The following is a 27970-nucleotide window of genomic DNA, read 5'->3' on the forward strand; positions in this document are numbered from 1 at the left end:
TGCCCTTCCTGGGGTTTCACTGCAGCTCCTGCTGCTGCCAACCCCTCAGACAGGCATCTGCCCTCCTGGGGTCCAGCCAGGCCTGGCCCAGGATGGCAGAACAAAGAACTTCCTCTGAGAGAGGGTGTGACACCCTCTCCCTTTGGAAAATGGTGTGAAGGCAGGGGAGGAGTAGCCTCCCCCAGCCTCTGGAAATGCTTTCTTGGGCACAGATGTGCCCAATTCTGCATAAGCCAGTCTACACCGGTTCAGGGACCCCTTAGCCCCTGCTCTGGCGCGAAACTGGACAAAGGAAAGGGGAGTGACCACTCCCCTGACCTGCACCTCCCCTGGGAGGTGTCCAGAGCTCCTCCAGTGTGCTCCAGACCTCTGCCATCTTGGAAACAGAGGTGCTGCTGGCACACTGGACTGCTCTGAGTGGCCAGTGCCACCAGGTGACGTCAGAGACTCCTGCTGATAGGCTCCTTCAGGTGTTAGTAGCCTATCCTCTCTCCTAGGTAGCCAAACCCTCTTTTCTGGCTATTTAGGGTCTCTGTCTCTGGGGAAACTTTAGATAACGAATGCAAGAGCTCATCCGAGTTCCTCTGCATCTCTCTCTTCACCTTCTGATAAGGAAACGACTGCTGACCGCGCTGGAAGCCTGCAAACCTGCAACATAGTAGCAAAGACGACTACTGCAACTCTGTAACGCTGATCCTGCCGCCTTCTCGACTGTTTTCCTGCTTGTGCATGCTGTGGGGGTAGTCTGCCTCCTCTCTGCACCAGAAGCTCCGAAGAAATCTCCCGTGGGTCGACGGAATCTTCCCCCTGCAACCGCAGGCACCAAAAAGCTGCATTACCGGTCCCTTGGGTCTCCTCTCAGCACGACGAGCGAGGTCCCTCGAATCCAGCGACTCTGTCCAAGTGACCCCCACAGTCCAGTGACTCTTCAGCCCAAGTTTGGTGGAGGTAAGTCCTTGCCTCACCTCGCTGGGCTGCATTGCTGGGAACCGCGACTTTGCAGCTACTCCGGCCCCTGTGCACTTTCGGCGGAAATCCTTTGTGCACAGCCAAGCCTGGGTCCACGGCACTCTAACCTGTATTGCACGACTTTCTAAGTTGGTCTCCGGCGACGTGGGACTCCTTTGTGCAACTTCGGCGAACACCGTTTCACGCATCGTCGTAGTGCCAATTTCTGGCACTTCTCCGGGTGCTACCTGCTTCAGTGAGGGCTCTTTGTCTTGCTCGACGTCCCCTCTCTCTTCAGTTCCAATTTGCTACCTCCTGGTCCCTCCTGGGCCCCAGCAGCGTCCAAAAACGCCAAACGTACGATTTGCGTGTAGCAAGGCTTGTTGGCGTCCTTTCGGCGGGAAAACACTTCTGCACGACTCTCCAAGGCGAGGGAGATCCGTCCACCAAAGGGGAAGTCTCTAGCCCTTTTCGTTCCTGCAGAAACCTCAGCTTCTTCTGTCCAGTAGAAGCTTCTTTGCACCCGCAGCTGGCATTTCCTGGGCATCTGCCCATCTCCGACTTGCTTGTGACTTTTGGACTTGGTCCCCTTGTTCCACAGGTACCCTAGATTGGAAATCCACAGTTGTTGCATTGCTGGTTTGTGTCTTTCCTGCATTATTCCTCTAACACGACTACTTTGTCCTTAGGGGAACTTTAGTGCACTTTGCACTCACTTTTCAGGGTCTTGGGGAGGGTTATTTTTCTAACTCTCACTATTTTCTAATAGTCCCAGCGACCCTCTACAAGGTCACATAGGTTTGGGGTCCATTCGTGGTTCGCATTCCACTTTTGGAGTATATGGTTTGTGTTGCCCCTATCCCTATGTTTCCCCATTGCATCCTATTGTAACTATACATTGTTTGCACTGTTTTCTAAGACTATACTGCATATTTTTGCTATTGTGTATATATATCTTGTGTATATTTCCTATCCTCTCACTGAGGGTACACTCTAAGATACTTTGGCATATTGTCATAAAAATAAAGTACCTTTATTTTTAGTATAACTGTGTATTGTGTTTTCTTATGATATTGTGCATATGACACTAAGTGGTACTGTAGTAGCTTCACACGTCTCCTAGTTCAGCCTAAGCTGCTCTGCTAAGCTACCATTATCTATCAGCCTAAGCTGCTAGACACCCTATACACTAATAAGGGATAACTGGGCCTGGTGCAAGGTGCAAGTACCCCTTGGTAATCACTACAAGCCAGTCCAGCCTCCTACATTGGTTGTGCAGTGGTGGGATAAGTGCTTGAGACTGCTTACCACTCTTGTCATTGTACTTTTCATAAGAGAAAAATATACAAAACAAGGTCAGTGTATATACACATAGCTAAAAAGTTTTGCATTTCCTCTTTTCACTCTTTTCTAAGTGCTGAAAAGTACTCCTAAACTTTCAAAAAGTTCTTAAAAGTTTAAAAAGTTTTTTTCTGTCTTTCCAAAAAGTTCTGAAAACTTGTTTCTCTTTTTCTATCACTTTAACTCTGTCTAAAAAATGTCTGGCACAGGCCAAAGTGTTGATCTGTCCAAACTTGCATATGACAACCTTAGCTGGAAAAGAGCAAGGAGTCTCTGTATAGAGAGAGGTTTGAGTGTAGGGAAGAATCCTTCCTTGGAACTGTTACTTAACATGCTTAGAGAACAGGATAAGGCCATAGGTGCCTCATCTGTTGAAAAAGTACCTAATAGTTCTCAATCTGATTCAGGGACTCCCCCAGGAAAAGATTCAGGAAAGAAACTTCCTAGCCTGCCCATTACTAGACAATCTAGCATAGATGGTAATGATGATGAGCCACACCATATAAATAGTGTTGTCTCACATCATAGCAAAAGCATTTATTCTCACCATACTGGTAGTAATGTTTCTGTTAACCAAGCTGTTAGGGTGGCTTCTGTAAGGGACAGGTCTCCTTCTGTTCATTCCCACCGTAGCTCTGTTTCTAGGAATGTCCCTCCCACCAACCCTGATGACAGAATGTTAGAGACGGAACTCAATAAGTTGAGGGTGGAACAAACCAGACTGAAGCTTAAAAAGCAACAGCTGGATTTGGATAGACAGTCTTTTGAACTAGAGAAGGAAAGACAGAAGTTGGGTTTAGATACCCAGGGTGGCAGCAGCAGTATTCCCCATAGTCATCCTGCAAAAGAGCATGATTCCAGGAATCTGCACAAGATAGTTCCCCCTTATAAGGAGGGGGATGACATTAACAAGTGGTTTGCTGCACTTGAGAGGGCCTGTGTTGTACAGGATGTCCCTCAAAGGCAGTGGGCTGCTATCCTATGGCTATCATTTAGTGGAAAAGGTAGGGATAGGCTCCTTACTGTGAAAGAAAATGATGCTAATAATTTCCAAGTTCTTAAGAATGCACTCCTGGATGGTTATGGCTTAACCACTGAACAGTACAGGATAAAGTTCAGAGAGACCAAAAAGGAGTCTTCACAAGACTGGGTTGATTTCATTGACCATTCAGTGAAGGCCTTGGAGGGGTGGTTACATGGCAGTAAAGTTACTGATTATGACAGCCTGTATAACTTAATCCTGAGAGAGCATATTCTTAATAATTGTGTGTCTGATTTGTTGCACCAGTACTTGGTGGACTCTGATCTGACCTCTCCCCAAGAATTGGGAAAGAAGGCAGACAAATGGGTCAGAACAAGAGTGAACAGAAAAGTTCATACAGGGGGTGACAAAGATGGCAACAAAAAGAAGGATGGTAAGTCTTCAGACAAGGGTGGGGACAAATCTAAAAATGAGTCTTCATCAGGCCCACAAAAACACTCTGGTGGGGGTGGTGGGTCCAAATCCTCCTTTAATCAGAACAAGGAAAAGAAACCATGGTGCTATTTATGTAAAATAAAAGGCCATTGGACAACAGATCCCAGTTGTCCAAAGAAAGGCGCCACAGCACCTACCACTACAACCCCTACTGCTACACCTAGTGTCCCTACTAATAGCAGTGGTGGTGGGAGCAAACCTACTAATAGCCAATCCAAGGGAGTAGCTGGGCTCACTATTGGTAACTTAGTTGGGGTTGGTCTGATTAGGGAGACCACAGAGGCTACTTTAGTCTCTGGAGGGGCTATTGATTTAGCCACTTTGGTTGCTTGCCCCCATAACTTGGAGAAGTACAAGCAACTAACCCTAATAAATGGTGTTGAGGTCCAGGCCTACAGGGACACAGGTGCCAGTGTCACAATGGTGATTGAGAAACTGGTGCACCCTGAACAACACATACTTGGACACCAGTACCAAGTAACCGATGCTCACAACATAACACAAAGCCACCCCATGGCTGTTGTAAATCTCAACTGGGGGGGGGGGGTAACTGGTCCTAAGAAAGTTGTGGTAGCTTCAGATTTACCTGTAGACTGTCTATTAGGGAATGATTTGGAGACATCAGCTTGGTCAGATGTGGAGTTGGAGGCCCATGCAGCAATGCTGGGCATCCCAGGGCATATTTTTGCTTTGACAAGGGCCCAGGCCAAAAAGCAAAAAGGACAGGGAAGCTTGGATCCTGGAACAATGGACCAAGTGCTCCCTAAAGCTAGGGCTAGTAGAAGCAAACCACTTCCTACTATCCCTCCCTCTACAGTGGATTCTACTTCTGAGGAAGAAGAATTCCCTCCCTGTGCAGAACCTACACCAGAGGAGCTGGAAGCAGACACTGCTGAGCTTTGGGGTGAAGGGGGGCCTGCCAGAGAGGAGCTGAGTGTGGCACAGCAAACCTGTCCCACATTAGAGGGTCTCAGACAGTAAGCTGTCAAACAGGCTAATGGGGATGTCAGTGACTCTCACAGAGTTTACTGGGAGGACAACCTCTTGTACACTGAGCATAGGGATCCTAAACCTGGAGCTGCCAGGAGATTAGTGATTCCTCAGGAGTACAGAAAGTTCCTCCTAACACTGGCACATGACATTCCCCTAGCTGGGCACCTGGGTCAAATGAAAACTTGGGACAGATTGGTTCCATTGTTTCATTGGCCTAGGATGTCTGAGGACACAAAGGAATTTTGTAAGTCCTGTGAAACCTGTCAAGCCAGTGGCAAGACAGGTGGCACCCCAAAGGCACCCCTTATCCCACTGCCTGTGGTTGGGGTTCCCTTTGAAAGGGTAGGGGTTGACATAGTTGGCCCCCTTGACCCTCCTACTGCTTCAGGCAATAGGTTTATCTTGGTGGTAGTGGACCATGCCACAAGATATCCTGAAGCTATTCCTTTAAGGACCACTACAGCACCTGCAGTGGCAAAAGCCCTCCTGGGAATATTTTCCAGGGTGGGCTTCCCAAAGGAAGTGGTATCAGACAGGGGAAGCAATTTCATGTCTGCATACTTAAAGGCCATGTGGAAGGAGTGTGGTGTAACGTACAAGTTCACAACACCCTATCATCCACAAACAAATGGACTGGTGGAGAGATTTAATAAAACTCTCAAAGGCATGATTATGGGTCTCCCTGAAAAACTCCGCAGGAGATGGGATATCCTTCTACCATGCCTCCTTTTTGCCTACAGGGAGGTACCCCAGAAAGGAGTGGGCTTCAGCCCCTTTGAACTTCTTTTTGGACACCCTGTTAGGGGTCCACTCACACTTGTAAAGGAGGGTTGGGAACAACCTTTAAAAGCTCCTAAGCAGGATATTGTGGACTATGTACTTGGCCTCAGATCAAGGATGGCTGAGTACATGAAAAAGGCCAGTAAAAACCTTCAGGCCAGCCAAGAGCTCCAGAAGCAATGGCATGATCAGAAGGCTGTTTTGGTTCAGTACCAACCAGGGCAGAAAGTGTGGGTCTTGGAGCCTGTGGCCCCAAGAGCACTCCAAGACAAATGGAGTGGACCCCACACAATTGTTGAAAAGAAGGGTGAAGTCACCTACTTAGTTGACTTAGGCACTGCCAGGAGTCCCCTTAGGGTGCTCCATGTCAACCGCCTGAAACCCTACTATGACAGGGCTGATCTCACCCTGCTCATGGCAACTGATGAGGGACAGGAAGAAGACAGTGATCCTCTACCTGATCTCTTCTCTTCCACAGAACAAGATGCTCTTGTGGAAGGTGTAGTTTTGGCTGATTGTCTTACTGCTGAGCAGAAAGATAATTGCATAAATCTCCTAGATCAATTCTCTGAACTCTTCTCTAATGTGCCAGGTACCACTTCTTGGTGTGAGCACACTATAGATACTGGAGACAGTTTACCTGTCAAAATTAAGATCGATAGGCAGCCTGACCATGTCAGGGACTGCATAAAGCAAGAAGTTCAGAAAATGTTGGAACTAGGAGTGGTTGAGCACTCTGACAGTCCATGGGCTTCTCCTGTGGTACTGGTACCAAAACCCAATTCTAAAGATGGAAAGAAGGAAATGCGGTTTTGTGTAGACTATAGAGGTCTCAACTTGGTAACCAAAACTGATGCTCACCCTATACCCAGGGCAGATGAGCTCATAGATACACTGGCATCTGCCAAGTATCTAAGCACTTTTGATTTGACTGCAGGGTATTGGCAGATCAAATTGTCAGAAGATGCTAAACCTAAGACTGCATTTTCAACCATTGGAGGACATTACCAGTTTACTGTAATGCCTTTTGGTTTGAAAAATGCACCTGCCACTTTTCAGAGGTTGGTGAACACAGTCCTGCAAGGGCTGGAAGCTTTCAGTGCAGCATATTTGGACGATATAGCTGTCTTTAGCTCCAGCTGGGATGATCACCTGGTCCACCTATGGAACGTTTTGGAGGCCCTGCAAAAGGCAGGCCTCACTATCAAGGCTTCAAAGTGCCAGATAGGACAGGGTAAGGTGGTTTATCTGGGACACCTTGTTGGTGGGGAACAGATTGCACCACTGCAGGGGAAAATCCAAACTATTATTGATTGGGTTTCCCCTACCACTCAGACTCAGGTGAGAGCCTTCTTAGGCCTCACTGGGTATTACAGGAGGTTCATTAAGAACTATGGCTCCATTGCAGCCCCTCTTAATGACCTCACATCCAAGAAAATGCCTAAAAAGGTATTATGGACAGCAAACTGTCAGAAAGCTTTTGAGGAGCTGAAGCAGGCCATGTGCTCTGCACCTGTCCTGAAAAGCCCTTGTTACTCTAAAAAATTCTATGTCCAAACTGATGCATCTGAATTAGGAGTAGGGGCAGTCCTATCACAACTTAATTCTGAGGGCCAGGATCAACCAGTTGCTTTTATTAGTAGAAGGTTGACCCCTAGAGAAAAGCGTTGGTCTGCCATTGAGAGGGAGGCCTTTGCTGTGGTCTGGGCTCTGAAGAAGTTGAGGCCATACCTGTTTGGCACTCACTTCATTGTTCAGACAGACCACAAACCTCTACTTTGGCTAAAACAAATGAAAGGTGAAAATCCAAAATTGTTGAGGTGGTCCATATCCCTACAGGGAATGGACTATACAGTGGAACATAGACCTGGGAGTAGCCACTCCAATGCAGATGGACTCTCCAGATATTTCCACTTAGACAATGAAGACTCATCAGGTCATGGCTAGTCTTATTGTCCTTCGTTTGGCGGGGGGTTGTGTAGGAAAGTACCATCTTGCCTGGCATGTTACCCCCCCTTTTCACTGTATATATGTTGTTTTAGTGTATGTGTCACTGGGACCCTGGTAACCCAGGGCCCCAGTGCTCATAAGTGTGCCTGAATGTGTTACCTGTGTAGTGACTAACTGTCTCACTGAGGCTCTGCTAATCAGAACCTCAGTGGTTATGCTCTCTCATTTCTTTCCAAATTGTCACTAACAGGCTAGTGACCATTGTTACCAATTTACATTGGCTTACTGGAACACCCTTATAATTCCCTAGTATATGGTACTGAGGTACCCAGGGTATTGGGGTTCCAGGAGATCCCTATGGGCTGCAGCATTTCTTTGGCCACCCATAGGGAGCTCTGACAATTCTTACACAGGCCTGCCACTGCAGCCTGAGTGAAATAACGTCCACGTTATTTCACAGCCATTTTACACTGCACTTAAGTAACTTATAAGTCACCTATATGTCTAACCTTTACCTGGTAAAGGTTAGGTGCAAAGTTACTTAGTGTGAGGGCACCCTGGCACTAGCCAAGGTGCCCCCACATTGTACAGAGCCAATTCCCTGAACTTTGTGAGTGCGGGGACACCATTACACGCGTGCACTACATATAGGTCACTACCTATATGTAGCTTCACAATGGTAACTCCGAATATGGCCATGTAACATGTCTATGATCATGGAATTGCCCCCTCTATGCCATCCTGGCATAGTTGGCACAATCCCATGATCCCAGTGGTCTGTAGCACAGACCCTGGTACTGATAAAACTGCCCTTCCTGGGGTTTCACTGCAGCTCCTGCTGCTGCCAACCCCTCAGACAGGCATCTGCCCTCCTGGGGTCCAGCCAGGCCTGGCCCAGGATGGCAGAACAAAGAACTTCCTCTGAGAGAGGGTGTGACACCCTCTCCCTTTTGAAAATGGTGTGAAGGCAGGGGAGGAGTAGCCTCCCCCAGCCTCTGGAAATGCTTTCTTGGGCACAGATGTGCCCAATTCTGCATAAGCCAGTCTACACCGGTTCAGGGACCCCTTAGCCCCTGCTCTGGCGCGAAACTGGACAAAGGAAAGGGGAGTGACCACTCCCCTGACCTGCACCTCCCCTGGGAGGTGTCCAGAGCTCCTCCAGTGTGCTCCAGACCGCTGCCATCTTGGAAACAGAGGTGCTGCTGGCACACTGGACTGCTCTGAGTGGCCAGTGCCACCAGGTGACGTCAGAGACTCCTGCTGATAGGCTCCTTCAGGTGTTAGTAGCCTATCCTCTCTCCTAGGTAGCCAAACCCTCTTTTCTGGCTATTTAGGGTCTCTGTCTCTGGGGAAACTTTAGATAACGAATGCAAGAGCTCATCCGAGTTCCTCTGCATCTCTCTCTTCACCTTCTGATAAGGAAACGACTGCTGACCGCGCTGGAAGCCTGCAAACCTGCAACATAGTAGCAAAGACGACTACTGCAACTCTGTAACGCTGATCCTGCCGCCTTCTCGACTGTTTTCCTGCTTGTGCATGCTGTGGGGGTAGTCTGCCTCCTCTCTGCACCAGAATCTCCGAAGAAATCTCCCGTGGGTCGACAGAATCTTCCCCCTGCAACCGCAGGCACCAAAAAGCTGCATTACCGGTCCCTTGGGTCTCCTCTCAGCACGACGAGCGAGGTCCCTCGAATCCAGCGACTCTGTCCAAGTGACCGCCACAGTCCAGTGACTCTTCAGCCCAAGTTTGGTGGAGGTAAGTCCTTGCCTCACCTCGCTGGGCTGTATTGCTGGGAACCGCGACTTTGCAGCTACTCCGGCCCCTGTGCACTTTCGGCGGAAATCCTTTGTGCACAGCCAAGCCTGGGTCCACGGCACTCTAACCTGCATTGCACGACTTTCTAAGTTGGTCTCCGGCGACGTGGGACTCCTTTGTGCAACTTCGGCGAACACCGTTTCACGCATCGTCGTAGTGCCAATTTCTGGCACTTCTCCGGGTGCTACCTGCTTCAGTGAGGGCTCTTTGTCTTGCTCGACGTCCCCTCTCTCTTCAGTTCCAATTTGCTACCTCCTGGTCCCTCCTGGGCCCCAGCAGCGTCCAAAAACGCCAAACGCACGATTTGCGTGTAGCAAGGCTTGTTGGCGTCCTTTCGGCGGGAAAACACTTCTGCACGACTCTCCAAGGCGAGAGGGATCCGTCCACCAAAGGGGAAGTCTCTAGCCCTTTTCGTTCCTGCAGAAACCTCAGCTTCTTCTGTCCAGTAGAAGCTTCTTTGCACCCGCAGCTGGCATTTCCTGGGCATCTGCCCATCTCCGACTTGCTTGTGACTTTTGGACTTGGTCCCCTTGTTCCACAGGTACCCTAGATTGGAAATCCACAGTTGTTGCATTGCTGGTTTGTGTCTTTCCTGCATTATTCCTCTAACACGACTACTTTGTCCTTAGGGGAACTTTAGTGCACTTTGCACTCACTTTTCAGGGTCTTGGGGAGGGTTATTTTTCTAACTCTCACTATTTTCTAATAGTCCCAGCGACCCTCTACAAGGTCACATAGGTTTGGGGTCCATTCGTGGTTCGCATTCCACTTTTGGAGTATATGGTTTGTGTTGCCCCTATCCCTATGTTTCCCCATTGCATCCTATTGTAACTATACATTGTTTGCACTGTTTTCTAAGACTATACTGCATATTTTTGCTATTGTGTATATATATCTTGTGTATATTTCCTATCCTCTCACTGAGGGTACACTCTAAGATACTTTGGCATATTGTCATAAAAATAAAGTACCTTTATTTTTAGTATAACTGTGTATTGTGTTTTCTTATGATATTGTGCATATGACACTAAGTGGTACTGTAGTAGCTTCACACGTCTCCTAGTTCAGCCTAAGCTGCTCTGCTAAGCTACCATTATCTATCAGCCTAAGCTGCTAGACACCCTATACACTAATAAGGGATAACTGGGCCTGGTGCAAGGTGCAAGTACCCCTTGGTAATCACTACAAGCCAGTCCAGCCTCCTACATTGGTTGTGCAGTGGTGGGATAAGTGCTTGAGACTGCTTACCACTCTTGTCATTGTACTTTTCATAAGAGAAAAATATACAAAACAAGGTCAGTGTATATACACATAGCTAAAAAGTTTTGCATTTCCTCTTTTCACTCTTTTCTAAGTGCTGAAAAGTACTCCTAAACTTTCAAAAAGTTCTTAAAAGTTTAAAAAGTTTTTTTCTGTCTTTCCAAAAAGTTCTGAAAACTTGTTTCTCTTTTTCTATCACTTTAACTCTGTCTAAAAAATGTCTGGCACAGGCCAAAGTGTTGATCTGTCCAAACTTGCATATGACAACCTTAGCTGGAAAAGAGCAAGGAGTCTCTGTATAGAGAGAGGTTTGAGTGTAGGGAAGAATCCTTCCTTGGAACTGTTACTTAACATGCTTAGAGAACAGGATAAGGCCATAGGTGCCTCATCTGTTGAAAAAGTACCTAATAGTTCTCAATCTGATTCAGGGACTCCCCCAGGAAAAGATTCAGGAAAGAAACTTCCTAGCCTGCCCATTACTAGACAATCTAGCATAGATGGTAATGATGATGAGCCACACCATATAAATAGTGTTGTCTCACATCATAGCAAAAGCATTTATTCTCACCATACTGGTAGTAATGTTTCTGTTAACCAAGCTGTTAGGGTGGCTTCTGTAAGGGACAGGTCTCCTTCTGTTCATTCCCACCATAGCTCTGTTTCTAGGAATGTCCCTCCCACCAACCCTGATGACAGAATGTTAGAGACGGAACTCAATAAGTTGAGGGTGGAACAAACCAGACTGAAGCTTAAAAAGCAACAGCTGGATTTGGATAGACAGTCTTTTGAACTAGAGAAGGAAAGACAGAAGTTGGGTTTAGATACCCAGGGTGGCAGCAGCAGTATTCCCCATAGTCATCCTGCAAAAGAGCATGATTCCAGGAATCTGCACAAGATAGTTCCCCCTTATAAGGAGGGGGATGACATTAACAAGTGGTTTGCTGCACTTGAGAGGGCCTGTGTTGTACAGGATGTCCCTCAAAGGCAGTGGGCTGCTATCCCATGGCTATCATTTAGTGGAAAAGGTAGGGATAGGCTCCTTACTGTGAAAGAAAATGATGCTAATAATTTCCAAGTTCTTAAGAATGCACTCCTGGATGGTTATGGCTTAACCACTGAACAGTACAGGATAAAGTTCAGAGAGACCAAAAAGGAGTCTTCACAAGACTGGGTTGATTTCATTGACCATTCAGTGAAGGCCTTGGAGGGGTGGTTACATGGCAGTAAAGTTACTGATTATGACAGCCTGTATAACTTAATCCTGAGAGAGCATATTCTTAATAATTGTGTGTCTGATTTGTTGCACCAGTACTTGGTGGACTCTGATCTGACCTCTCCCCAAGAATTGGGAAAGAAGGCAGACAAATGGGTCAGAACAAGAGTGAACAGAAAAGTTCATACAGGGGGTGACAAAGATGGCAACAAAAAGAAGGATGGTAAGTCTTCAGACAAGGGTGGGGACAAATCTAAAAATGAGTCTTCATCAGGCCCACAAAAACACTCTGGTGGGGGTGGTGGGTCCAAATCCTCCTTTAATCAGAACAAGGAAAAGAAACCATGGTGCTATTTATGTAAAATAAAAGGCCATTGGACAACAGATCCCAGTTGTCCAAAGAAAGGCGCCACAGCACCTACCACTACAACCCCTACTGCTACACCTAGTGTCCCTACTAATAGCAGTGGTGGTGGGAGCAAACCTACTAATAGCCAATCCAAGGGAGTAGCTGGGCTCACTATTGGTAACTTAGTTGGGGTTGGTCTGATTAGGGAGACCACAGAGGCTACTTTAGTCTCTGGAGGGGCTATTGATTTAGCCACTTTGGTTGCTTGCCCCCATAACTTGGAGAAGTACAAGCAACTAACCCTAATAAATGGTGTTGAGGTCCAGGCCTACAGGGACACAGGTGCCAGTGTCACAATGGTGATTGAGAAACTGGTGCACCCTGAACAACACATACTTGGACACCAGTACCAAGTAACCGATGCTCACAACATAACACAAAGCCACCCCATGGCTGTTGTAAATCTCAACTGGGGGGGGGGGGGGTAACTGGTCCTAAGAAAGTTGTGGTAGCTTCCGATTTACCTGTAGACTGTCTATTAGGGAATGATTTGGAGACATCAGCTTGGTCAGATGTGGAGTTGGAGGCCCATGCAGCAATGCTGGGCATCCCAGGGCATATTTTTGCTTTGACAAGGGCCCAGGCCAAAAAGCAAAAAGGACAGGGAAGCTTGGATCCTGGAACAATGGACCAAGTGCTCCCTAAAGCTAGGGCTAGTAGAAGCAAACCACTTCCTACTATCCCTCCATCTACAGTGGATTCTACTTCTGAGGAAGAAGAATTCCCTCCCTGTGCAGAACCTACACCAGAGGAGCTGGAAGCAGACACTGCTGAGCTTTTGGGTGAAGGGGGGCCTGCCAGAGAGGAGCTGAGTGTGGCACAGCAAACCTGTCCCACATTAGAGGGTCTCAGACAGTAAGCTGTCAAACAGGCTAATGGGGATGTCAGTGACTCTCACAGAGTTTACTGGGAGGACAACCTCTTGTACACTGAGCATAGGGATCCTAAACCTGGAGCTGCCAGGAGATTAGTGATTCCTCAGGAGTACAGAAAGTTCCTCCTAACACTGGCACATGACATTCCCCTAGCTGGGCACCTGGGTCAAATGAAAACTTGGGACAGATTGGTTCCATTGTTTCATTGGCCTAGGATGTCTGAGGACACAAAGGAATTTTGTAAGTCCTGTGAAACCTGTCAAGCCAGTGGCAAGACAGGTGGCACCCCAAAGGCACCCCTTATCCCACTGCCTGTGGTTGGGGTTCCCTTTGAAAGGGTAGGGGTTGACATAGTTGGCCCCCTTGACCCTCCTACTGCTTCAGGCAATAGGTTTATCTTGGTGGTAGTGGACCATGCCACAAGATATCCTGAAGCTATTCCTTTAAGGACCACTACAGCACCTGCAGTGGCAAAAGCCCTCCTGGGAATATTTTCCAGGGTGGGCTTCCCAAAGGAAGTGGTATCAGACAGGGGAAGCAATTTCATGTCTGCATACTTAAAGGCCATGTGGAAGGAGTGTGGTGTAACGTACAAGTTCACAACACCCTATCATCCACAAACAAATGGACTGGTGGAGAGATTTAATAAAACTCTCAAAGGCATGATTATGGGTCTCCCTGAAAAACTCCGCAGGAGATGGGATATCCTTCTACCATGCCTCCTTTTTGCCTACAGGGAGGTACCCCAGAAAGGAGTGGGCTTCAGCCCCTTTGAACTTCTTTTTGGACACCCTGTTAGGGGTCCACTCACACTTGTAAAGGAGGGTTGGGAACAACCTTTAAAAGCTCCTAAGCAGGATATTGTGGACTATGTACTTGGCCTCAGATCAAGGATGGCTGAGTACATGAAAAAGGCCAGTAAAAACCTTCAGGCCAGCCAAGAGCTCCAGAAGCAATGGCATGATCAGAAGGCTGTTTTGGTTCAGTACCAACCAGGGCAGAAAGTGTGGGTCTTGGAGCCTGTGGCCCCAAGAGCACTCCAAGACAAATGGAGTGGACCCCACACAATTGTTGAAAAGAAGGGTGAAGTCACCTACTTAGTTGACTTAGGCACTGCCAGGAGTCCCCTTAGGGTGCTCCATGTCAACCGCCTGAAACCCTACTATGACAGGGCTGATCTCACCCTGCTCATGGCAACTGATGAGGGACAGGAAGAAGACAGTGATCCTCTACCTGATCTCTTCTCTTCCACAGAACAAGATGCTCTTGTGGAAGGTGTAGTTTTGGCTGATTGTCTTTGTAGGAGGCTGGACTGGCTTGTAGTGAGTACCAAGGGGTACTTGCACCTTGCACCAGGCCCAGTTATCCCTTATCAGTGTATAGGGTGTCTAGCAGCTTAGGCTGATAGATAATGGTAGCTTAGCAGAGCAGCTTAGGCTGAACTAGGAGACGTGTGAAGCTACTACAGTACCACTTAGTGTCATATGCACAATATCATAAGAAAACGCAATACACAGTTATACTAAAAATAAAGGTACTTTATTTTTATGACAATATGCCAAAGTATCTTAGAGTGTACCCTCAGTGAGAGGATAGGAAATATACACAAGATATATATACACAATAGCAAAAATATGCAGTATAGTCTTAGAAAACAGTGCAAACAATGTATAGTTACAATAGGATGCAATGGGGAAACATAGGGATAGGGGCAACACAAACCATATACTCCAGAAGTGGAATGCGAACCACAAATGGACCCCAAACCTATGTGACCTTGTAGAGGGTCGCTGGGACTATTAGAAAATAGTGAGAGTTAGCAAAATAACCCACCCCAAGACCCTGAAAAGTGAGTGCAAAGTGCACCAAAGTTCCCCTAAGGACAAAATAGTCGTGTTAGAGGGAAAATGCAAGGAAAACACAAATCAGCAATGCAACAACGATGGATTCCTGACTGAGGGTACCTGTGGAACAAGGGGACCAAGTCCAAAAGTCACAAGCAACTCGGAGATGGGCAGATGCCCAAGAAATGCCAGCGGTTGGTGCAAAGAAGCTCTTACTAGGCTGAAGAACTGTGAATACTGCAGGAACGACAAGGGCTAGAGACTTCCCCTTTGGAGGATGGATCCCCCACGCCTTGGAGAGTCGTGCAGAAGTGTTTTCCCGCCAGATGGACGCCAACAAGCCTTGCTACACGCAAATCGTGCGTTTGGCGTTTTTGGACGCTGCTGGGGCCCAGGAGGGACCAGGAGGTCGCAAATTGGACCTGCAGAGAGAGGGGACGTCGAGCAAGACAAAGAGCCCTCACTGAAGCAGGTAGCACCCGGAGAAGTGCCAGAAACAGGCACTACGAGGATGCGTGAAACGGTGCTCGCCGAAGTTGCACAAAGGAGTCCCACGTCGCCGGAGACCAACTTAGAAAGTCGTGCAATGCAGGTTAGAGTGCCGTGGACCCAGGCTTGGCTGTGCACACAGGATTTCCGCCGGAAGTGCACAGGGGCCGGAGAAGCTTGCAAAGTCGCGGTTCCCAGCAATGCAGCCCAGCGAGGTGAGGCAAGGACTTACCTCCACCAAACTTGGGCTGAAGAGTCACTGGACTGTGGGGGTCACTTGGACAGCGTCGCTGGATTCGAGGGACCTCGCTCGTCGTGCTGAGAGGAGACCCAAGGGACCGGAAATGCAGCTTTTTGGTGCCTGCGGTTGCAGGGGGAAGATTCCGTCGACCCACGGGAGATTTCTTCGGAGCTTCTGGTGCAGAGAGGAGGCAGGCTACCCCCACAGCATGCACAAGCAGGAAAACAGTCGAGAAGGCGGCAGGATCAGCGTTACAGAGTTGCAGTAGTCGTCTTTGCTACTATGTTGCAGGTTTGCAGGCTTCCAGCGCGGTCAGCGGTCGATTCCTTATCAGAAGGTGAAGAGGGAGATGCAGAGGAACTCGGCTGAGCTCATGCATTCGTTATCTGAAGTTTCCCCAGAGACAGAGTCCCTAAATAGCCAGAAAAGAGGGTTTGGCTACTTAGGAGAGAGGAAAGGCTACTAACACCTGAAGGAGCCTATCACAAGGAGTCTCTGACGTCACCTGGTGGCACTGGCCACTCAGAGCAGTCCAGTGTGCCAGCAGCACCTCTGTTTCCAAGATGGCAGAGGTCTGGAGCACACTGGAGGAGCTCTGGACACCTCCCAGGGGAGGTGCAGGTCAGGGGAGTGGTCACTCCCCTTTCCTTTGTCCAGTTTCGCGCCAGAGCAGGGGCTAAGGGGTCCCTGAACCGGTGTAGACTGGCTTATGCAGAATTGGGCACATCTGTGCCCAACAAAGCATTTCCAGAGGCTGGGGGAGGCTACTCCTCCCCTGCCTTCACACCATTTTCCAAAGGGAGAGGGTGTCACACCCTCTCTCAGAGGAAGTTCTTTGTTCTGCCATCCTGGGCCAGGCCTGGCTGGACCCCAGGAGGGCAGCTGCCTGTCTGAGGGGTTGGTAGCAGCAGCAGCTGCAGTGAAACCCCAGGAAGGGCAGTCTGGCAGTACCAGGGTCTGTGCTACAGACCACTGGGATCATGGAATTGTACCAACAATGCCAGGATGGCATAGAGGGGGCAATTCCATGATCATAGACATGTTACATGGCCATATTCGGAGTTACCATGGTGAAGCTACATATAGGTAGTGACCTATATGTAGTGCACGCGTGTAATGGTGTCCCCGCACTCACAAAGTTCAGTGAATTGGCTCTGAACAATGTGGGGGCACCTTGGCTAGTGCCAGGGTGCCCTCACACTAAGTAACTTTGCACCTAACCTTTACCAGGTAAAGGTTAGACATATAGGTGACTTATAAGTTACTTAAGTGCAGTGTAAAATGGCTGTGAAATAACGTGGACGTTATTTCACTCAGGCTGCAGTGGCAGGCCTGTGTAAGAATTGTCAGAGCTCCCTATGGGTGGCAAAAGAAATGCTGCAGCCCATAGGGATCTCCTGGAACCCCAATACCCTGGGTACCTCAGTACCATATACTAGGGAATTATAAGGGTGTTCCAGTAAGCCAATGTAAATTGGTAAAAATGGTCACTAGCCTGTCAGTGACAATTTGAAAGTAATGAGAGAGCATAACCACTGAGGTTCTGGTTAGCAGAGCCTCAGTGAGACAGTTAGGCACCACACAGGGAACATATACATGCACACCTATGAGCACTGGGGCCCTGTGTGACAGGGTCCCAGTGACACATACATATAGGCCACAAACCTATGAGCACTGGGGTCCTGACCAGCAGGATCCCAGTGACACATAACAACCATACTGAAAACATGGTGTTTTCACTATGAGCACTGAGGCCTGGCTATCAGGATCCCAGTGAGACAGTGAAAACAGTGACAAACACCCTGACATACACTCACAAACAGGCCAAAAGTGGGGGTAACAAGGCTAGAAAGAGGCTACCTTCTCACACAACCCCCCCCCAAACGAAGGACAATAAGGCTAACCTTGGCCAGTTGAGACTTTATTGTCTAAGTGGTGATAAGTAGAGAGTAGCTCTGCAATAGACTGGTTACTCCCTTTATCATCCACTATATGGTTACTTCCCTGTGGGGATGTAAACCACCCTGTTTGAAGTTTTTTAGCTAAGTAACAATGTGAAGATGTATTTTCAGAGTTTCTATCAGTAAGTTTTAGTTTAGAGCAGTGGGAATTGTCCACTGAACCTATTTGTAGTGATGGAAATGCCAGACAGGGATGCTGTCTCAGAAAAGCCATAGCTGGGCAAAAACTTTGTCCATATGGCTGGAAGAGAGAACAGGGATGCTGTTTCTCTTGGGTTGGAGCAGGGCAGGGATGCTGTCCTATCCGCTCCACACTAGGGCAGGGATGCTGTCCTAAGTGTTGTGAGGCAGTGCAGAGTTTCTGCACTAAAGTTTCTCTGGGAGGGTTGGAGGGATGCTCCATGTTAACTAAAATGGTGCTCTTTTTGTCACCAATGTTAGTTATCCCACAGAGAGGTACTTCTACCTCAGGGAGTCCAGCTATGCCAGCTGATGATTCCCTTGGAACAGGTGCCACCCCAGGAGAGGTTTCTCCCACCACAGGAATGGTATCCTGAATGGTAGGGTGGTTAGGGGATACTGTGATACCCTTTTTACCTGTTGATGGAGAGGGATCCTGAGTTTTCAGGCCTTCTCTCCTTTGCTTTTTCATTTCAGTAGAAATGAGAGTGAACAATTCCTCAGGGATGCCCAGCATGGCTGCATGGGCATAAAACTCTACATCAGCCCAACCTGAGGCCTCTAGGTCATTACCTAAGAGACAGTCTACAGGTAAGCTAGGTGATACCACCACCTGCTTAGGGCCAGTAACTCCACCCCAACTAAACTGAATTATAGCTAAGGGAAGAAACTTAGTGGAGTTATGGACATCAATAATCTTATACTGTTGTCCAATGATGTGTTGTTCAGGAGGCACTAGGTTTTCAGTCACCAAAGTGAAACTGGCACCTGTGTCCCTGTAGGCCAAGGCCTCAACACCATTTATTGAAACTGTCTGCCTGTACTTATCCATTGTAAGGGGACAAGCAGCCAGTGTGGCAAGGCCAATGCCACTAGGTGTGACAGAAACTGTCTTGGGACTGATTACATCAGTTTCCACTATGGACCCATAAGTGAACCCAACTACACCCTTTGCTTGACTGTTGCCAGCAGTCCCACCACTAGTACCACTACTGCTAGGGGCACTAGAGCTTGATGTATTAGTGGTGGTAGGCTCAGGAGGTTTACCTGGACAGGACTTATCCCCTGGCCTATGGCCTCTGTTTTTACACACAAAGCACCAAGGCTTTTTAATGTGTGCAGGTTGGGAAGAAGAGGAATAATTTGTTTTATCCCCACCCTCTGAAGAGTGTTTAAGATTTGAAGTGGGATCTTTGGTTTTACCCTTATCCCCATGCTTATCTTGAGATTTTTCACCATCTTTCTTCTTATTGCCATCTTTGTCACCCCCTGTATGAACTTTTCTGTTCACTCTTGTTCTGACCCATTTGTCTGCCTTCTTTCCCAATTCTTGGGGAGAGGTCAGATCAGAGTCTACCAGGTACTGGTGCAACAAATCAGACACACAATTATTAAGTATATGCTCTCTCAGGATTGTGTTATACAGGCTTTCATAATCAGTAACTTTACTGCCATGTAACCACCCCTCCAAGGCCTTCACTGAATGGTCAATGAAATCAACCCAGTCTTGTGAAGACTCCTTTTTGGTCTCTCTGAACTTTATCCTGTACTGTTCAGTGGTTAAGCCATAACCATCCAGGAGTGCATTCTTAAGAACTGTAAAATTATTGGCATCACTTTGTTTCACAGTAAGGAGTCTATCCCTACCCTTTCCAGTAAATGATAGCCATAGGATAGCAGCCCACTGCTTTTGAGGGACATCCTGTACAGCACAGGCCCTCTCAAGTGCAGCAAACCACTTGTTAATGTCATCCCCCTCCTTGTAAGGGGGAACTATCTTATGCAGATTCCTGGAATCATGCTCTTTTGCAGGATGACTATGGGGAATACTGCTGCTGCCACCATGGGTATCTAAACCCATCTTCTGTATTTCCCTCTCTATTTCTAAAGACTGTCTATCCAAATCCAGCTGTTGCTTCTTGAGCTTCAGTCTGGTTTGCTCCACTCTCAATCTATTGAGCTCCCTTTCTAACAATCTGTCATCAGGGTGGGTGGGAGGGACATTTCTAGATACAGAGGTATGATGGGAATGAACAGAAGGAGACCTGTCCCTTACCAAGGGCACCCTAACAGCTTGGCTACCAGCATAATGTGAGAGCACATCATCAGTATGATGTGATTCAACCTCTGTACCAACTATGCTAGACTGTCTAGTAATGGGCAGGCTGAGAAGTTTCTTTCCTGAACCTTTTCCTGGGGGAGTCCCTGGATCAGATTGAGAACCATTAGCTACTTTTTCTACAGGTTGGGCACTTATGGCCTTATCCTGTACTCTAAGCATATTAATTAACAGTTCGAAGGAAGGATTCTTCCCTACACTCAAACCTCTCTCTATGCAGAGACTCCTTGCTCCTTTCCAGCTAAGGTGATCATATGCAAGTTTGGACAGTTCAACTTTTTGGCCTGTGCCAGACATTTTTTAGAGAGAGTTAAAGTGATAGACAAAGAGAAAAAAGTTTTCAGAACTTTTTGGAAAGACAGAAAAAACTTTTTAAACTTTTAAGAACTTTTTGAAAGTTTAGAAGTACTTTTCAGCACTTAGAAAAGAGTGAAAAGAGGAAATGCAAAACTTTTTGGCTATGTGTATATACACTGACCTTGTTTTGTATATTTTTCTCTTATGAAAAGTACAATGACAAGAGTGGTAAGTAGTCTCAAAGCACTTATCCCACCCGCTGCACAACCAATGTAGGAGGCTGGACTGGCTTGTAGTGAGTACCAAGGGGTACTTGCACCTTGCACCAGGCCCAGTTATCCCTTATCAGTGTATAGGGTGTCTAGCAGCTTAGGCTGATAGATAATGGTAGCTTAGCAGAGCAGCTTAGGCTGAACTAGGAGACGTGTGAAGCTACTACAGTACCACTTAGTGTCATATGCACAATATCATAAGAAAACACAATACACAGTTATACTAAAAATAAAGGTACTTTATTTTTATGACAATATGCCAAAGTATCTTAGAGTGTACCCTCAGTGAGAGGATAGGAAATATACACAAGATATATATACACAATAGCAAAAATATGCAGTATAGTCTTAGAAAACAGTGCAAACAATGTATAGTTACAATAGGATGCAATGGGGAAACATAGGGATAGGGGCAACACAAACCATATACTCCAGAAGTGGAATGCGAACCACGAATGGACCCCAAACCTATGTGACCTTGTAGAGGGTCGCTGGGACTATTAGAAAATAGTGAGAGTTAGCAAAATAACCCACCCCAAGACCCTGAAAAGTGAGTGCAAAGTGCACCAAAGTTCCCCTAAGGACAAAATAGTCGTGTTAGAGGGAAAATGCAAGGAAAACACAAATCAGCAATGCAACAACGATGGATTCCTGACTGAGGGTACCTGTGGAACAAGGGGACCAAGTCCAAAAGTCACAAGCAACTCGGAGATGGGCAGATGCCCAAGAAATGCCAGCGGTTGGTGCAAAGAAGCTCTTACTAGGCTGAAGAACTGTGAATACTGCAGGAACGACAAGGGCTAGAGACTTCCCCTTTGGAGGATGGATCCCCCACGCCTTGGAGAGTCGTGCAGAAGTGATTTCCCGCCGGATGGATGCCAACAAGCCTTGCTACACGCAAATCGTGCGTTTGGCGTTTTTGGACGCTGCTGGGGCCCAGGAGGGACCAGGAGGTCGCAAATTGGACCTGCAGAGAGAGGGGACGTCGAGCAAGACAAAGAGCCCTCACTGAAGCAGGTAGCACCCGGAGAAGTGCCATAAACAGGCACTACGAGGATGCGTGAAACAGTGCTCGCCGAAGTTGCACAAAGGAGTCCCACGTCGCCGGAGACCAACTTAGAAAGTCGTGCAATGCAGGTTAGAGTGCCGTGGACCCAGGCTTGGCTGTGCACACAGGATTTCCGCCGGAAGTGCACAGGGGCCGGAGAAGCTTGCAAAGTCGCGGTTCCCAGCAATGCAGCCCAGCGAGGTGAGGCAAGGACTTACCTCCACCAAACTTGGGCTGAAGAGTCACTGGACTGTGGGGGTCACTTGGACAGCGTCGCTGGATTCGAGGGACCTCGCTCGTCGTGCTGAGAGGAGACCCAAGGGACCGGAAATGCAGCTTTTTGGTGCCTGCGGTTGCAGGGGGAAGATTCCGTCGACCCACGGGAGATTTCTTCGGAGCTTCTGGTGCAGAGAGGAGGCAGGCTACCCCCACAGCATGCACAAGCAGGAAAACAGTCGAGAAGGCGGCAGGATCAGCGTTACAGAGTTGCAGTAGTCGTCTTTGCTACTATGTTGCAGGTTTGCAGGCTTCCAGCGCGGTCAGCAGTCGTTTCCTTATCAGAAGGTGAAGAGAGAGATGCAGAGGAACTCGGATGAGCTCGTTATCTAAAGTTTCCCCAGAGACAGAGACCCTAAATAGCCAGAAAAGAGGGTTTGGCTACCTAGGAGAGAGGATAGGCTACTAACACCTGAAGGAGCCTATCAGCAGGAGTCTCTGACGTCACCTGGTGGCACTGGCCACTCAGAGCAGTCCAGTGTGCCAGCAGCACCTCTGTTTCCAAGATGGCAGAGGTCTGGAGCACACTGGAGGAGCTCTGGACACCTCCCAGGGGAGGTGCAGGTCAGGGGAGTGGTCACTCCCCTTTCCTTTGTCCAGTTTCGCGCCAGAGCAGGGGCTAAGGGGTCCCTGAACCGGTGTAGACTGGCTTATGCAGAATTGGGCACATCTGTGCCCAACAAAGCATTTCCAGAGGCTGGGGGAGGCTACTCCTCCCCTGCCTTCACACCATTTTCCAAAGGGAGAGGGTGTCAAACCCTCTCTCAGAGGAAGTTCTTTGTTCTGCCATCCTGGGCCAGGCCTGGCTGGACCCCAGGAGGGCAGCTGCCTGTCTGAGGGGTTGGCAGCAGCAGCAGCTGCAGTGAAACCCCAGGAAGGGCAGTTTGGCAGTACCAGGGTCTGTGCTACAGACCACTGGGATCATGGGATTGTGCCAACTATGCCAGGATGGCATAGAGGGGCAATTCCATGATCATAGACATGTTACATGGCCATATTCGGAGTTACCATTGTGAAGCTACATATAGGTAGTGACCTATATGTAGTGCACGCGTGTAATGGTGTCCCCGCACTCACAAAGTTCAGGGAATTGGCTCTGTACAATGTGGGGGCACCTTGGCTAGTGCCAGGGTGCCCTCACACTAAGTAACTTTGCACCTAACCTTTACCAGGTGGCAAAAGAAATGCTGCAGCCCATAGGGATCTCCTGGAACCCCAATACCCTGGGTACCTCAGTACCATATACTAGGGAATTATAAGGGTGTTCCAGTAAGCCAATGTAAATTGGTAAAAATGGTCACTAGCTTGTCAGTGACAATTTGAAAGTAATGAGAGAGCATAACCACTGAGGTTCTGGTTAGCAGAGCCTCAGTGAGACAGTTAGTCACTACACAGGTAACACATTCAGGCACACTTATGAGCACTGGGGCCCTGGGTTACCAGGGTCCCAGTGACACATACACTAAAACAACATATATACAGTGAAAAGGGGGGGTAACATGCCAGGCAAGATGGTCCCTCGAATCCAGCGACTCTGTCCAAGTGACCCCCACAGTCCAGTGACTCTTCAGCCCAAGTTTGGTGGAGGTAAGTCCTTGCCTCACCTCGCTGGGCTGTATTGCTGGGAACCGCGACTTTGCAGCTACTCCGGCCCCTGTGCACTTTCGGCGGAAATCCTTTGTGCACAGCCAAGCCTGGGTCCACGGCACTCTAACCTGCATTGCACGACTTTCTAAGTTGGTCTCCGGCGACGTGGGACTCCTTTGTGCAACTTCGGCGAGCACCGTTTCACGCATCCTTGTAGTGCCTGTTTCTGGCACTTCTCCGGGTGCTACCTGCTTTAGTGAGGGCTCTTTGTCTTGCTCGACGTCCCCTCTCTCTTCAGTTCCAATTTGCTACCTCCTGATCCCTCCTGGGCCCCAGCAGCGTCCAAAAACGCCAAACGCACGATTTGCGTGTAGCAAGGCTTGTTGGCGTCCTTTTGGCGGGAAAACACTTCTGCACGACTCTACAAGGCGAGTGGGATCCGTCCACCAAAGGGGAAGTCTCTAGCCCTTTTCGTTCCTGCAGAAACCTCAGCTTCTTCTGTCCAGTAGAAGCTTCTTTGCACCCGCAGCTGGCATTTCCTGGGCATCTGCCCATCTCCGACTTGCTTGTGACTTTTGGACTTGGTCCCCTTGTTCCACTGGTACCCTAGATTGGAAATCCACAGTTGTTGCATTGCTGGTTTGTGTCTTTCCTGCATTATTCCTCTAACACGACTACTTTGTCCTTAGGGGAACTTTAGTGCACTTTGCACTCACTTTTCAGGGTCTTGGGGAGGGTTATTTTTCTAACTCTCACTATTTTCTAATAGTCCCAGCGACCCTCTACAAGGTCACATAGGTTTGGGGTCCATTCGTGGTTCGCATTCCACTTTTGGAGTATATGGTTTGTGTTGCCCCTATCCCTATGTTTCCCCATTGCATCCTATTGTAACTATACATTGTTTGCACTGTTTTCTAAGACTATACTGCATATTTTTGCTATTGTGTATATATATCTTGTGTATATTTCCTATCCTCTCACTGAGGGTACACTCTAAGATACTTTGGCATATTGTCATAAAAATAAAGTACCTTTATTTTTAGTATAACTGTGTATTGTGTTTTCTTATGATATTGTGCATATGACACTAAGTGGTACTGTAGTAGCTTCACACGTCTCCTAGTTCAGCCTAAGCTGCTCTGCTAAGCTACCATTATCTATCAGCCTAAGCTGCTAGACACCCTATACACTAATAAGGGATAACTGGGCCTGGTGCAAGGTGCAAGTACCCCTTGGTAATCACTACAAGCCAGTCCAGCCTCCTACATTGGTTGTGCAGCGGTGGGATAAGTGCTTTGAGACTACTTACCACTCTTGTCATTGTACTTTTCATAAGAGAAAAATATACAAAACAAGGTCAGTGTATATACACATAGCCAAAAAGTTTTGCATTTCCTCTTTTCACTCTTTTCTAAGTGCTGAAAAGTACTTCTAAACTTTCAAAAAGTTCTTAAAAGTTTAAAAAGTTTTTTCTGTCTTTCTAAAAAGTTCTGAAAACTTTTTTCTCTTTGTCTATCACTTTAACTCTCTCTAAAAATGTCTGGCACAGGCCAAAAAGTTGAACTGTCCAAACTTGCATATGATCACCTTAGCTGGAAAGGAGCAAGGAGTCTCTGCATAGAGAGAGGTTTGAGTGTAGGGAAGAATCCTTCCTTAGAACTGTTAATTAATATGCTTAGAGTACAGGATAAGGCCATAAGTGCCCAATCTGTAGAAAAAGTAGCTAATGGTTCTCAATCTGATCCAGGGACTCCCCCAGGAAAAGGTTCAGGAAAGAAACTTCTCAGCCTGCCCATTACTAGACAGTCTAGCATAGTTGGTACAGAGGTTGAATCACATCATACTGATGATGTGCTCTCACATTATGCTGGTAGCCAAGCTGTTAGGGTGCCCTCTGTAAGGGACAGGTCTCCTTCTGTTCATTCCCATCATACCTCTGTATCTAGAAATGTCCCTCCCACCCACCCTGATGACAGATTGTTAGAAAGGGAGCTCAATAGATTGAGAGTGGAACAAACCAGACTGAAGCTCAAGAAGCAACAGCTGGATTTGGATAGACAGTCTTTAGAAGTAGAGTGGGAAAGACAGAAGTTGGGTTTAGATACCCATGGTGGCAGCAGCAGTATTCCCCATAGTCATCCTGCAAAAGAGCATGATTCCAGGAATCTGCATAAGATAGTTCCCCCTTACAAGGAGGGGGATGACATTAACAAGTGGTTTGCTGCACTTGAGAGGGCCTGTGCTGTACAGGATGTCCCTCAAAAGCAGTGGGCTGCTATCCTATGGCTATCATTCACTGGAAAAGGTAGGGATAGGCTCCTTACTGTAAAAGAAAATGATGCTAATAATTTCCAAGTTCTTAAGAATGCACTCCTGGATGGTTATGGCTTAACCACTGAACAGTACAGGATAAAGTTCAGAGAGACCAAAAAGGAGTCTTCACAAGACTGGGTTGATTTCATTGACCAGGCAGTGAAGGCCTTGGAGGGGTGGTTACATGGCAGTAAAGTTACTGATTATGAAAGCCTGTATAACACAATCCTGAGAGAGCATATACTTAATAATTGTGTGTCTGATTTGTTGCACCAGTACCTGGTAGACTCTGATCTGACCTCTCCCCAAGAATTGGGAAAGAAGGCAGACAAATGGGTCAGAACAAGGGTGAACAGAAAAGTTCATACAGGGGGTGACAAAGATGGCAATAAGAAGAAAGATGGTGAAAAATCTCAAGATAAGCATGGGGATAAGGGTAAAACCAAAGATCCCACTTCAAATCTTAAACACTCTTCAGAGGGTGGGGATAAAACAAATTCTTCCTCTTCTTCCCAACCTGCACACATTAAAAAGCCTTGGTGCTTTGTGTGTAAAAACAGAGGCCATAGGCCAGGGGATAAGTCCTGTCCAGGTAAACCCCCTCAGCCTACCACCACTAATACATCAAGCTCTAGTGCCCCTAGCAGTAGTGGTACTAGTGGTGGGACTGCTGGCAACAGTCAAGCAAAGGGTGTAGTTGGGTTCACTTATGGGTCCATAGTGGAAACTGATGTAATCAGTCCCAAGACAGTTTCTGTCACACCTAGTGGCATTGGCCTTGCCACACTGGCTGCTTGTCCCCTTACAATGGATAAGTACAGGCAGACAGTTTCAATAAATGGTGTTGAGGCCTTGGCCTACAGGGACACAGGTGCCAGTTTCACTTTGGTGACTGAAAACCTAGTGCCTCCTGAACAACACATCATTGGACAACAGTATAAGATTATTGATGTCCATAACTCCACTAAGTTTCTTCCCTTAGCTATAATTCAGTTTAGTTGGGGTGGAGTTACTGGCCCTAAGCAGGTGGTGGTATCACCTAGCTTACCTGTAGACTGTCTCTTAGGTAATGACCTAGAGGCCTCAGGTTGGGCTGATGTAGAGTTTTATGCCCATGCAGCCATGCTGGGCATCCCTGAGGAATTGTTCCCTCTCATTTCAAGTGAAATGAAAAAGCAAAGGAGAGAAGGCCTGAAAACTCAGGATCCCTCTCCATCAACAGGTAAAAAGGGTATCACAGTATCCCCTAACCACCCTACCATTCAGGATACTATTCCTGTGGTGGGAGAAACCTCTCCTAGGGTGGCACCTGTTCCAAGGGAATCATCAGCTGGCAAAGCTGGACTCCCTGAGGTAGAAGTACTTCTCTGTGGGATAACTAACATTGGTGAGAAAAAGAGCACCATTTTAGTTAACATGGAGCATCCCTCCAACCCTCCCAGAGAAACTTTAGTGCAGAAACTCTGCACTGCCTCACAACACTTAGGACAGCATCCCTGCCCTAGTGTGGAGCTGATAGGACAGCATCCCTGCCCTGCTCCAACTCAAAAGAAACAGCATCCCTGTTCTCTCTTCCAGCCAGATGGACAAAGTTTTTGCCCAGCTATGGCTTTTCTGAGACAGCATCCCTGTCTGGCATTTCCATCACTACAAATAGGTTCAGTGGACAATTCCCACTGCTCTAAACTAAAACGTACTGATAGAAACTCTGAAAATACATCTTCACATTGTTGCTTAGCTAAAAAACTTCAAACAGGGTGGTTTACATCCCCACAGGGAAGTAACCATATAGTGGATGATAAAGGGAGTAACCAGTCTATTGCAGAGCTACTCTCTACTTATCACCACTTAGACAATAAAGTCTCAACTGGCCAAGGTTAGCCTTATTGTCCTTCGTTTGGGGGGGGGTTGTGTGAGAAGGTAGCCTCTTTCTAGCCTTGTTACCCCCACTTTTGGCCTGTTTGTGAGTGTATGTCAGGGTGTTTGTCACTGTTTTCACTGTCTCACTGGGATCCTGATAGCCAGGCCTCAGTGCTCATAGTGAAAACACTATGTTTTCAGTATGGTTGTTATGTGTCACTGGGATCCTGCTGGTCAGGACCCCAGTGCTCATAGGTTTGTGGCCTATATGTATGTGTCACTGGGACCCTGTCACACAGGGCCCCAGTGCTCATAGGTGTGCATGTATATGTTCCCTGTGTGGTGCCTAACTGTCTCACTGAGGCTCTGCTAACCAGAACCTCAGTGGTTATGCTCTCTCATTACTTTCAAATTGTCACTAA

The sequence above is a fragment of the Pleurodeles waltl genome, chromosome 10, assembly GCF_031143425.1.
Source record: "Pleurodeles waltl isolate 20211129_DDA chromosome 10, aPleWal1.hap1.20221129, whole genome shotgun sequence".
NCBI classification, from domain to species: Eukaryota; Metazoa; Chordata; class Amphibia; order Caudata; family Salamandridae; genus Pleurodeles; species Pleurodeles waltl.